Consider the following 14,414-nt stretch of genomic DNA (forward strand, 5'->3'; position numbering starts at 1 on the left):
GCAAGACATGTGATATTCATTTACCCCTTGTCGAGTTCTCCTACAATAATAGTTATCACACGATCATAAAGGCTGCTCCATTTGAAGCCCTCTATGGCCGTAAGTGCAGATCCCCTCTGTGATGGGATGAGGTGGGCGACACTCAGTTAGCTAAAGGATGAGTTCCTGACAGCACTCTCACAGGTCCGGAGATCATTCGGGAAACGACAGAGAAGATCGTTCATTTCGTGAACGATTGAAAGCCTCTAGAAACCGACAGAAAAGCTACGCAGACAAGAGAAGGAAACCGTTGGAATTCCAGGTGGGTGACCGTGTTCTATTGAAGGTCTCACCTTGGAAGGGCTTGATATGCTTCGAAAAGCGTGGAAAGCTAAATCCAAGATACGTAGGGCCTTTTGAGATTATCGCTAGAATCGGCCCTGTAGCTTACAAACTCAAACTACCTCGCGAACTCAGTAATGTACATTCTACTTTCCACGTCTCGAACTTGAAAAAGTGTCTGTCCGACGAGACTCTTGTAATCCCACTCGACGAGATCGAGATCAACGAGAGCCTCAACTTTGTGGAAGAACCTGTAGAGATCATGGACCGAGAGGTCAAGCAAACGAAGCAAAGCCATATCCCGATAGTGAAGGTTCGCTGGAATGCCAAGCGAGGACCTGAATTCACTTGGGATCGCGAGGATCAATTGAAACTGAAATATCCTCAACTTTTCGTTTAGTTATTTGTAATAGCTTAATTGTTTAAACTCTAATTTCGGGACGAAATTCTCTTTAACGGGGGGATGATGTTGTTGGGTTATGAGCATTCTAACACTCCTAAGTGTACATGCAACCCTAAATACCTTGGATCTATGTTTTCTCTATTATACATACAATTATGAACATCCAAGGTATTATCCTAATCTAGCATACAAAATAATAAATATAACAAGATAGAATACATACCTCTTTGATGTAGAATGTCTTCATGAAGCTTGAGTGCCTAGTGCCCCAAGTGTGACACCTCAAATGGTTCACACAACACCAACTACACTTGGAATAACTTGAGAGAAACTTGAACACTCCTTGAAATCGTCTAGCCCTCACACTCACACATTAGTGCACGATTTCTTGAGCCATGGGATTCTTTTATATGGTGGCTATTAGGGTTACACCATGTAACTCATAACTTTACCCATTCCTTATGCTCCATGGATTTTAACCTCCATGGAGTATCCATGGGTCACCCCATGGACTTAGTCCAACATAAGGAATCTTGGATCACAAGCCCACATATATAAGAATGAATGATTTACACAATCAACCCATATATTTAATTAGTCTCCTTTTGATCACTTAATTAATTCCAAATTAATTCTTGATCAATACTAATTAAATAACCTTATTAATATATTAGAACTTATAATATATTAACCAACCTTAAGTGTTATTTCTCTCATTATAGTCTATCCAAATGCATGATGCCATGCAACCCAAATGGACCATGCCGGGTCGGGTCAAGTCTTACCAATTATAGTTATGGACTTAGACATTAATCCAACAGTCTCCCACTTGGATAAGTCTAAAACTATTATTGCGTATGACTTCAGGAACCGATCAGCAATCGTAGCTCTCAAAAGCTTCTGTCGAACTTTGACCTTGTCGATGAACTCTGACCTTTGTCAATGACTTGTCCATTAGATAAGGGATCATATATTCCTCCATTCTAGATATCATATGGACTGAGACATGGATTATCAATCATTCTCTATGTCCATTTGTTGTTTCCCGATTTCCGATTCATGATGACTGACTGATTGAACAAATCAAATCAGTCCTGGCTTGGCCAAGCACTCACATATATCATCTTTAAATCATCGAGGGGCCCACAGATATCGCTTTTATCCCGAAGGTAAAAGGAATGGATAAACTTCGACTCATATGGCTTGTTCTACTACTTGTTGAATCATACACAAAGGCACGTTTTATAACATCGAGTTACCAATGCGTTTTCGTGCAATCAATGTATAACCAACTCATAGTAACAACTCATATCTCTAGGTTTGAAGAATATAAGATATTATCGTCTCATGATCACTCGTGATAAAATCCATGAAGTGATTCAAATGAGCGCGGGTTGAATCCAATACTCAGAACTTATGAGCACTCATGAGTGTTGTAGCACCACTTTGTCCACCAACTTGGACCTCTACAAACCAACCCATGACAGTCTTGATTCATATCTACTTCCAACATATGACCGACTGTGGATGGTTTGAATAACTTAATCATTCAGGAAGAGCGACTTAGTTATTCTGGAAGTCAAAACATGCAAAGTGAAACACAAGAATAAATGAATCAAATATGGTATCAAACCCTATGAATATAAATAAACACTTTTATTTATCACCATACTGATTACTCATTATTCATTGTTTCGGTTTTATCAACTTTATACTTGAATTTAAAACAATAGTTGTCCCATGCTCCAAGCATGTACACTATGTTTTCTAAACACTAGTCATGCCATACACCAAGTATGCATACTATGTTTGTCTATGATCTTTACTTTGTAAAATAGATCAATTGAACATCACTCCAATGATCCTCTTTTCACAGTCCCAAATCCTTACTGCAAATGCAAGAATTCCAAATTCATGCCATTTACTGAAATCTGTTAGATTCTAAACTTATATGCATTGATCCTCTTAATGATTATGCACGAAGTCAGAAAGACTTGACAACAATCATTACAGAGCATTCCAAAGGAGATCAGCTCCTTGGAAACATCCTTCTTTCATTAAGTTTCCTAATCTTACACAGATTGAATAATTTCTAACTTTGAAACATTTCCATATTCCATTTTGACTATCACTTCTGAACAAGAGTTGCCTCCTTACAGATTATATCAATATGGTCCTTCCAGAATTAACATTATACTTCCAACTGTCCTTGAGTAACCAATCTTTGGTAAACCTTAGATTGTCCTCGACAATTGCTTAATCATTTTAGTCATATCCAATTCTAGACCTTTTCCCTTCATAATGCCCCAGGCATTTGGAAAATTTTAGAAAGGATGAATATAGCACATGTAATCGATCCTATATCTGAAGCATATGGGACACGATTCATGATGTCTCACATAAAGACTAAACCAGTCTTTTGCTATAATATTTCCATTTCAATTTGCCAAGTTCTCAAAATTCAGATTATGAAAAGGGATGCCGTAATCATAATCGAATTTTAGAACGCAAATAATGGACCCATATATAGAATTTCCTTATGTTGAGCCATTCCAACATGAAATTCATATATATATCCTTGATTAAATACGATTAAAATCTCAATCTAAGCTTTTAGAATTGAAATGAAGTATAATTTCCTCTCCCTTAATTATAGTAAAACAACTTTTTCAACCCCTGCAACCTCACGAATTGAAACTTTTGTTTTCTATAATTAACATTGCTAACTTGCAACCTTTGTCATAATTATCATGCTCCCACTAACATGATGATTATTAGCATAACACTTATGCTCCCACTAGCTTTGACATGTACTCAGAAATCAGCTGACTTTCTTACCAAAGTTCAGATTTCTGATACTTGATTGTTTTGATAAAACTTTATCAAAATCATACACCTCTCTTAGATAGCTCACATGTGTGTCTAAACAATTTTAGAACTATGAAAAGGGATGCCGTAATCATAGTCTCAATTGTTTAGACCTTTGCCACTTCTCACAAGTCCATGTTAGTGTGCCGGTAAACCACACACGCTCCACTAACGACTTTGAGAATGCAAATATCACAATTGCTATCTAGCTAAAATCTACTTAGTGAAAGTGTTTCCTCACCATCATTTTCATGAATTGGAGAGAAACCTTATGACACTTAGATTTAATAGTGTATGTGTTCTTATCCATGTGAATTTGTCAAAACCATAATCACAAGACAAGGTTAGTGACAAATCCAAACTCATATTGATTAAACTTGTGCAATCTTAAATTCTTGCCATTTGGCAGCTCAGGTGCCTGCCATTGCTTCCAAGTAGTTGTGCAACCAATTGAGAACTCTCAGAACTCCTATGCAAAGCCAACTTGAATAGGCACAAAAATTTCAACACAATAGGTTATAAACCTCAAGTCGTGTGCTAGTGAAGGACTTTAGGTTTTATTCTTGATTAAGTCTTGAAACTTTCAAGAGCTTTAAGACTCCCACTGTCCTCTTGACATATAAGACTCCCTTGTCAAATATTCAAGAGATAGTGCGGATTCTTTATCAAGACTAACACTTTACACAATTGGCCTAAGTTGGTCTCTGTTTTATCCAAAACATCACAACTTACCAATTTCAAATGTACAAGAGTAGATAACCTTTTACTCTTACATTTGACTAGTGTTAACAAACCCTCTTTAAGATATGTCACTCAAGTTACAATCTTGGAGTATGACTCTAAGAATTGTTTTGGAACGAAGTATGACTCATCTTTTTGATTTAACCATTTCAACAATTCATGACTCCTCTTCTTAGTCATAAGAATGCACTAAGATGACTTTAGAGGACCAATTGTGATATGGTATCTTAATCATTAAGATGATCATAAACATGATACTAAAGTACTCTCCCATCTTTTCAGATTTGAGAAACTTTTATCTTTCTGCCATACTTTGATTCTTCTTATTCGTTCTGTCTCACATTGAAACTTCTCCAATGCTACAGACTTATACTTAAACTTATAAGTATAACCATATTTACTGAACTTAAGTAAATCATGACGAATAGTCTTCTTGATCTTTTGTGGTGGACTTGACCAGTGCACAAGAATGTGTACTCAATCCCTTAGTCCTTTCCTTATTCACATAAGGAATTAGTCTTAATTTTCCAAGCTGAAAGTTCTCATTCATCATACTATACAACTTGCATGATTCCAAGTTTCGGTCCAATTGAACCTTGGGTGATGAGAATCTTTCCTTATTTAGTAATATTAGACACTACCACAACCGAAAGAATCAAATCCATTTTTCCAATATTGCTATCAATGGAATCTTATAAGCAACAACTTTTCACAAATACCATTGTAAGGATACTTAAAATAAATAAAATCAAAACCTTTTTCTTTTATTTTAAAACTTTGTGGAAAAACTTATCCTTACAATCCATATGAAAACCTTGTTGTTATCTATTCCTAAGCAATATAAATATCATAACTCTTAAGTAATAGCCCAAAATTCTGATCACCGAACCATGCGATTGAAATCCATCTTCGCGATCAGAATCAGCATGTACTTAATAGAGTTAGACAATGGACTTTACCTGAAGTAGAGCCAAACTTATTGACTTTAACATCCTTAGGTAAATTTGGCAGCTTCGTAACCAATGCCCCTTCCTTTGGCAATAGTTACCTATGGACCCTTGATAATGGGACTATCTCAGACTTCGCCTCTCTCTTTAGCATTGGGTCAACCGAGTTGACTATGGCCGATCCCTTTCCATTGGGAAGAGAGAGCTTTACTGGATATCCAATGTCATCATTGTCAATGTCCATAGCGTTTTAGGAAGTTGATCTTAGCAAATAGATAAGATCATTAAGGGTCTTGTCTTAGTCTGTTTCATAGGATTCCCAAAAGAACTCACTATGTGACTTAGAAAGTAGTTGAGCCACCAACTTTCTCAAGACTTTGACACCCAACTCTCCCGGCTTGTCAATATGTGACTACATCTCCAAGATGTGATCACACCTAGACCTTGCCTTGCCAATAGGGCTTGAGTGACCTTAAACTTTTTAGGAACTTGTGGGTTAGGGAGAATAATTGGAGGAGGTGAAAGAAGTATGATATCCATGGGACATCATCTTCATTTAGGAAAGCTTGTTTCAAGAGATTTGGGAAGATCATAAATGTCTAGACCAGACATCTTTTTGGGAGATATTCAAGATAGTTGATTTAAAGTCCTTAATATGACACCCAATATGAAATATTAAGGCTAGGACCCAACAAACTATTTTATATCTTAGAAGATGGATGCCGAAATCCAAGCTATAAAATATTTGAAGGTAGGTGAATGACGATTCACTAATTTCCACCATGAAAAACGAAATAATTTATTAGGTTTTAATTGGATTTGAAAGTCCTAGATCTTTGAGATTCATTGAACTGTTCAAAGGCATGTTTCAATCTCGAGTGTGCCCTTCAGGTTTTGTGACTGGGATGCCGAGGATCACAAAACAAGGTGTGAATAACCATGCAAATATACTTGGTACCCTTAATATTTACCCCTTAATCAGTGTGCCGGTTAACCACACACGCTCCACCGATACTATGAGAAATATTAAGTTACCCTTTGCCTACCTTGTTAAGTCCAGGTTAGTGTGCCGGTTAACCACACACGCTCCACTAACGACTTAAGCAAAGTGCAAAGTGTAATTTCATGGGTTAGCACCAAATTCACATTTTCCTAAGTAACTAAGATTGGGTATTAATAAGAGTTTAGTTACTTAGTATTTATCATTAATACTTTTAATGAAAGGAGAATTATAGTCCCTGTCCTACCCGTTCGGCTAACGACCCTCCACCAGTCAAGGAAGCGGTGGGTGAGAGTGGACACCCATTAAACTGCCATTTTATAGGCAGTAACCTTATACCCCCCTTATAGACCGGCTTCGTGAATGAGGCCTACTAACGGTAAGACTGACTTTACTCTTATACATATATATATAAATATTATTAACTTATAATATTATAAAGTATAAGGGTTGAATTTTAACTTTTAAAATTCTAAGGGCTAACTTGGAATTAAAGTATTCATAAGTGAAAACTTTTCAAATTCCAAAACTTGAGGGCAAGTTTTGAAACTATTCAAAACTAATTAATTCCATAACTTATGAGTTTAAAGTAGTTTTAATTAAAAAAAAAAACTCTTCAAGTTCCATAACTTGAGGACAAGTTATGGAAGACTTTAAACTAATTAATAAAAAAAATAACTTTTTTTTATTGTAACTTATGGAACTAATTAAGGTTACACTTTTTTTTTTAATTTAATGAAGAGACTCTTGAACCTCCATAACTTGAGGACAAGTTATGGAGTCATAAAACCATTTAATTAGAACTAGACTCTTCATTTTGTAACCTTTGCCAACTTTTATGAGTTTTATGATTCTTAAATGTGACTTTTCATATAACTTGAGGACAAGTTACAAAAACACACTTTGGAATCAACTCTTAGATTAAAATGGATTGAAAACAACTATTTCACACAACTTTTCTATTAATCTAAGAACCTCATAAGAACAAGATAATTCAAATCATCAATCTTCAAGAAATTAGCATGAACATACAAACTAATACAAATCTTGAAATTATGACAATTATCTTAGAAATTGGATTTAGCATGAACATTACCACATCAAAAACAAGTTTATAAGTCCAAAAACATCTTAGGGTAATGTTCCTAGTCCAATTCCAGCCAAAACAATCGAATATATGCATCCAACTCGATTTTTCAGCTACTTTTGCAAGTATAACAAGAAAACAAGCCTAGGCTCTGATACCACTGTTGGGTTATGAGCATTCTAACACTCCTAAGTGTACATGCAACCCTAAATACCTTGGATCTATATTTTCTCTATTATACATACAATTATGAACATCCAAGGTATTATCCTAATCTAGCATACAAAATAATAAATATAACAAGATAGAATACATACCTCTTTGATGTAGAATGTCTTCATGAAGCTTGAGTGCCTAGTGCCCCAAGTGTGACACCTCAAATGGTTCACACAACACCAACTACACTTGGAATAACTTGAGAGAAACTTGAACACTCCTTGAAATCGTCTAGCCCTCACACTCACACATTAGTGCACGATTTCTTGAGCCATGGGATTCTTTTATATGGTGGCTATTAGGGTTACACCATGTAACTCATAACTTTACCCATTCCTTATGCTCCATGGATTTTAACCTCCATGGAGTATCCATGGGTCACCCCATGGACTTAGTCCAACATAAGGAATCTTGGATCACAAGCCCACATATATAAGAATGAATGATTTACACAATCAACCCATATATTTAATTAGTCTCCTTTTGATCACTTAATTAATTCCAAATTAATTCTTGATCAATACTAATTAAATAACCTTATTAATATATTAGAACTTATAATATATTAACCAACCTTAAGTGTTATTTCTCTCATTATAGTCTATCCAAATGCATGATGCCATGCAACCCAAATGGACCATGCCGGGTCGGGTCAAGTCTTACCAATTATAGTTATGGACTTAGACATTAATCCAACAGATGTGACAACCCGAAATTTCTATCATGTACAGTTATCCAAATTAATCAAAGTCAGACTCGTTTTTGCTATCTTCTAGCATTGTTTAGAGTCAAATTGAGTGTTCTAAGCCTAGTACCTTCAAAGTTAGGGTTTAGAATTTGGTTCCATAAGTTAACCACTTCCCAAAATGGCCAAACACTCCATCATGAGGAGTGTACGGCTGTACACTTGGGTGTGCGTCCGCACACACCCCTCCTGGCAGCACACTCTCATGTATAAATGAGATACTTAGCCTTCATTTAGCTCTTTTCACACTCCTAAGCCAAGAACTCATTCTCTCTCAACTGTCATCCGATTTTCCACCTAGATCTTCAAGATTGTAAGTGTTCTTCCCTTGAACTGTTGATTTCCTTTCACTATCTAGTAAGGGTCATTGATTTCATCCATGAAATCACTACATTTGGTAGATCTTCAAGTATTCTTTAGTTTCACCAAGAACACCAAGAACACCTTCTAAGTTCTTGGGCTCCAAACACCCCTAAAGGCTTCTATATTGTAAGTACCACTCCCTATGCTTGTTACTTACTAGTTATGCTCCTTAGAAAACGTCCAAACCATGATCATCAAGGAGTGTGCGGCCGCACACACCTCATGTGGCCGTACACCCCTTTGTTTAGTGCTTAAATGGCCTCTAACTCAAGTTTTTTGGTAGCACATGATCAAGGACACTTAAGGGATGCAAGAGATAGACTTGAAACACACTTTGGCATGTTTCATAGTGAGTGTACAGCCGTACACCCACTTGGGCTGTACAGCCTGGCCGCACACTCATAAAACTCATGCATTTTGGCAGTACACTCAAAGGTGTGGCCGTACACCCCTTATATATACAATCATATGTGATTGTAACACTTCCAATCAAGTGTTTCCTAGTCCCTAAGGTGTTTCCTTACATGATTAGTTGTATAAACACTAATAATATACATATATGTGTCATTATATTCTATTTAGGATCCGTTGTGCTCAAGTCTTCACTTCACACTTAACATCCTGCAAACCGATCTTTCATTCGTATCACTCACTGCAGGTGAGTTCATACCCCTTTAACTTACGTTTTAAATGATTTTAAATGCTTTTATGGGGGGAATACAAGTACAAACATAATAGTTATTATATCAATCACATGTGATTAATAACTATCAAACAGACAGAATTCTTATACTTCAAACTGTGTTTTCAACAAATTGCTTCAAATAGTTTTACAAACTCTTTTATATATGCAAAACTCTTTATCAAACTCTTTCAAACTTATATTTTGTCAAAAGCATATCTATATAGATATAGTTGTATAAGTAGGATTGAAAGGACTTAGGACTGATAGCTCGCCTTACTTCCTGTTCCTTGTTTGGTTGTGGACTTAGGGTATCGGTTGTCTGTCCGAAGGTCGTTTGAATCTTAATTATATATTATGTGTATGTATATAGATATAAAAGTTATTCATTCAGTTCAATACCTTTGGGTAGCAAAGGTGTACAAACATGTTCATTCATACAAACAACATTACTAGTAAACTATAATACGTATAGTTTAGGAAGTCACTAATACTATTACTAGAACAACGAAACATACAAAGAGTCAGTTCATACATGACTCAATACAAACTATAACGAGAAACAATACTCACTATAAAGAGAAACAGACAGAGAACACTATAACGAGAAACAATACATACTACACACTATACACTAGAGAACATACTACATACTAGACCAGAGAACATACACTACACTAGTACATACTATACAAATGCAAGAATACTATAACATTAATGTGAGATACTACTTCATGGCTCGGCATATACTGTTGTGTCACGTTTTGTACCCAGAGTGGGACCTGCAGGTCTGCGGGTGACGAATATCATATCATTTCGACGTCTAGAACGTCGTGTTATACTGGTCAATCGAGTATGGTTACAATCATATCACATTTTACCTTAATTAACTAACAAGTTTAAAGGTAGTTAGTACATTAGTAGTTACCTAGATAAAACTACAGTACATCTTATTCATTCACATTGTGATCTTCTCACATAAACGGAAATGAGAAACTATATTTTGGTAATGATAGTCATACTTTGGGAAAACTCACACTTTTACAAAAGAACAAACATAGAGAACAGTTGGGTTTTGGTAGAAGACCACTTTAGTAGAAAATATAGGATTTTCTAGGAAGTTTACAAACATTTACATCAAATACTTACAAAATTTTACATCAAACAATTACAAGTACATTCTTCAAACTTATACAAACAATGACACTAAAATACTTATGAACTCACCAGCTTTAATGCTGATCTACGCTTTCAAAATAACTTGTATTCTCAGGTCACCAGTAGACAGGTACCGATGACTAGGTTTTGAGAAGATGGAGCATGTTCAAGACGCATCTCTTATTTTGATTATTCATTTTTGGTGTCTTATAAACTTCAGAACACACTTGTATTAAAATTATTACTATTAATGTAATGGATGATGTTGTTGCTTGTTTACTATTATGCATTGTTGTGATACTGTACATGACGTCCTCCGCCCCCGAACGTTTCTGCCGTTCCGGTTTTGGGGTGTGACAGTAAGGGACTAAGGGAGGCTAATGATTCCTTAAATAGGGTGCAAAACCCCGGAATTTAGGGTTTCACCCTCCAGCTCCAACTCGTCGAGTCACTCTTCCGACTCGGCGAGTTGGTCACTTAAACACGTGTCCCAAACCTGCTACTAGTCGACGAGTCAGGGCATCCAACTCGTCGAGTAGACCATGAAAGTTGAAGATTAAAGCCATAATATTAATGCATGAGAATCGGGGCGTTACAAGGGATTTTGAAAGTGTATCAACATTTAAGTTGGTGAGTTCATAAGCATTTTTGTTTTAGTGATCTGTCTTTGTTCTTTGAAAATGTTAGTGTGTTCCTCCAGAAAATCCAATATTTTCTATTACATAATGTAGTCTTATTATTAAATAAAACCATATAAATGAATGCTTCCCAAACTGTAAGATATACCGTATTAGGAAAATAGGGTATTGAGTTGGGAAAATATTTTCTACTTTACTTGTATTCCCCCTAAAAACATTGAAAAATAGTGAAAACATAGGGGTATGAACTCACGGTTGAACATGTATATATAGAAGAGGTTCGGCCGAAAAGTAGCCTAAAAGAGAGAGATTTCGGTGTAAGTGTGGGACCTTTGCAGGGGGATTTCGGTGCTGACCGAAATCTGCTTTCGGTCCAAAGAGGGTGGCCCATGAGAGGGTTTTCGGATGGAGTTTTCGGTTCGCATGGATTCATTTAGGGTTTTCGGTCTAAGTGTTTTTATTCCCAAATACTTAAAACATTTATATAATAAAATAATTTCTAGATATTAAATTATATTTAAACCTTATAAATTTAACCAATTGACAAATTGACTTTTATTTAACAAGTTTGACTTTTGTTGACTTTTATTGACTTGAAAATAACGGGTTGTTACAAGTGGAACGCTGGCAGGCTCGCAACCTGTAGGTGTTTTTGAACTACATGTTTACCAAGTGTACTCCATCCCCCTCATGGTTGCCTTACTGACATATATTGCAGAGGAATCCCCTAAGAATTATTGTCAAGTGTACTCCATCCCCCTCATGGTTGCCTTACTTACATGATCATCACACATATATTGCGAAGATAATCCTTAGGCTAGGTCCCTTAAATTAGATACTTTAGGGATAGAAAGTGAGGATAACGGGAACGGGTAATCGGGTTGAATGATTTGATGAAAATAAACAATTTAATTATTTGTGGTTGAAAACCCTATGTGCTCACCAGGCTCCCAAACCTGAACCACTCAGTTTCTTGTATTACTGGTAGTGGCATAAGAGCACAGGTGTGATGATCGGATGAGAAATCTATGGATTATATGCCGTTAGAATAATAGATGTCTGTAAAGCATGTACTATTTTTGTTTATGCTTATGCACTGTATTGACGAAGTCATCACAATGTTTTTAATATAATTAAAATAAATTTCTTCGGAAATGCTTTGATAATATTTTTATCATATTTTGGGAACAAATTCTGCAATATTATTCTTCATAAAGATACTCTGATTTTTAAATAAAGCATAAACAAATCGGTATTTTTCTAGCCGTGAAATTGGGTATGTCACAGTTGGTATCAGAGCATTAGTTTAAGCGAACTAGGAATTTGTAGGATTTCTAGACTTAAACTTAGAATGCTAAGCGATGATTATGAGATGAGTGTCTGCTATATTTAGGAAATATACCTAAATAGACACGGGCACTAGCTTATTTTAGGAACGATGCCTAAATTGCCTTTATATGCTAAATGATTTATGATACCTTATATGAATTATATGTTATTATTTAATCGGATCTATGGTCTGTTGCCGACCGGATCTAGAAACTTTATGTGTTCATATTTCTAAACGTTCAACTACGATACTAGAAATGACATGCAACTTTTCGGAGTGACAAGGAGGATTTAAACGTCTATCGTAAATAAAGATCTAAATTTGCTTGCTTTGGTGTATATCTAGTGAGAACTCGCAGTGGATTAGGAAACACTAATGGAAACCTATAGCCTGAGCCACAAGTGATTGAGCGTACACCAGAAGTAGCAGCTGTATCCGAGCCAATCATGATGGCAGGAGTCCAAGCTATGATTCAGACTATAATGACCGAACAAAGGGAGGAGACAAGGCAAATGTTGCTTAATAGGGATGAACCTATTGTACAAGTTGTGCAACCTAAATTGAATGAGGGGCAGTCAGAAGAAGGAAACTATAGTAGAACCGTTAGTCAAGCCGAACCACAAGTGGTGAGAAGAAATAACCAGAATGAAGGAATTGAAAGGAACACATGCAAGTATAAAGACTTTACGACTTGCAAGCCATCAACTTTTACTGGGAAAGAAGATCCAATCGGAGTCATGGACTGGATCTCTGAAATGGAGCTAGCTTTCATAATATGTGGTTGCAAAGGCAAGCTACAAACCACTTATGTTGTGCCCCAGTTTAGGGGTGGTTTATTCGTTGGTGGAACACTTTGGGAAAGACCATAAGCCTAATGAGCCACTACAATTGTCAAGGGCAGAATTCTTGGTACACTTTAAATGCAACGTCTGCTCAGCCCGAAACATGCTAGAACTAAAGAACCAGTTTCTGACGTTGAAAAAGGGCAACAAGTCCATTGACGAGTATACCAATGCTTTCACGGACAAGATGGAGTTTTCTTTGCGCATTGTCCCTGACGAGATAACAAAAATCGGTAAGTATACGAAGGGACTACAATGGGAGTACACTGTGCCAATACGCCAGACACCTACTCTTGAGGCAACCATCTGGGCTGATATGTCTGTTGAAGAAATGATCAAAGGCAGAACCACCAACAAGGTTGAAGTCGGCGAGAAGAGGAAATTTGAGGGTTCTTGAAGGTTCAACAAGAAAAGCAGGTTCTCAAAGTCTGGTTCTAAGAAGTTTGGAGAAGGTGAAGCAAAATGGTATGAGAAGTGCAAAAAGAAACACACTGGAAGATGTAGCGAGGAGGTGACTTGTTTCAAGTGTGGAAAGACTGGGAATTACGCCAATGAGTGTACATCCAACAAGAGGGTGTGTTATGGATGTAATGAAGAAGGGCATATCTCTACGGACTACCCAAAAAATAAAGAGGCGGCAAGGCCTAATATTCCGCCAAGGCCAAAGACAAGAGCATTCCAAATGACTCTGGAAGCAGCAAGGGATGAAGTAGATGTCGCTTCAGGTACCTTTCTTGTAAATGGATTGCCTGCCAATATATCATTTGATTCTGGAGCTAATTACTCCTTTATATCGCATAAATTTGGTGGAAGACTAGCATTGCCTGTAAATAAACTTGATAATTTTCTAGTTGTAGAAGTTGCTAGTGGCAAATTCATACATGTTAGCGATTGCATTAAAAACATCATCATCGACTTGAACGAGAATAAATTCCACGAGGAGTTTTTACCCATTGAGTTGAACGGTTTCGACATCATACTAGGAATGGATTGGCTTAGTGCTGAACGATGCCGAGATACTATGTAGAAAGAAGATGGTGAGAGTAAACCTACCCGGAAAAGAGTCATTTATG

The sequence above is a fragment of the Lactuca virosa genome, chromosome 4 (genome assembly GCF_052849685.1).
Source record: "Lactuca virosa cultivar CGN04683 chromosome 4, Lactuca_virosa_CGN04683_v6, whole genome shotgun sequence".
Classification (NCBI taxonomy): domain Eukaryota; kingdom Viridiplantae; phylum Streptophyta; class Magnoliopsida; order Asterales; family Asteraceae; genus Lactuca; species Lactuca virosa.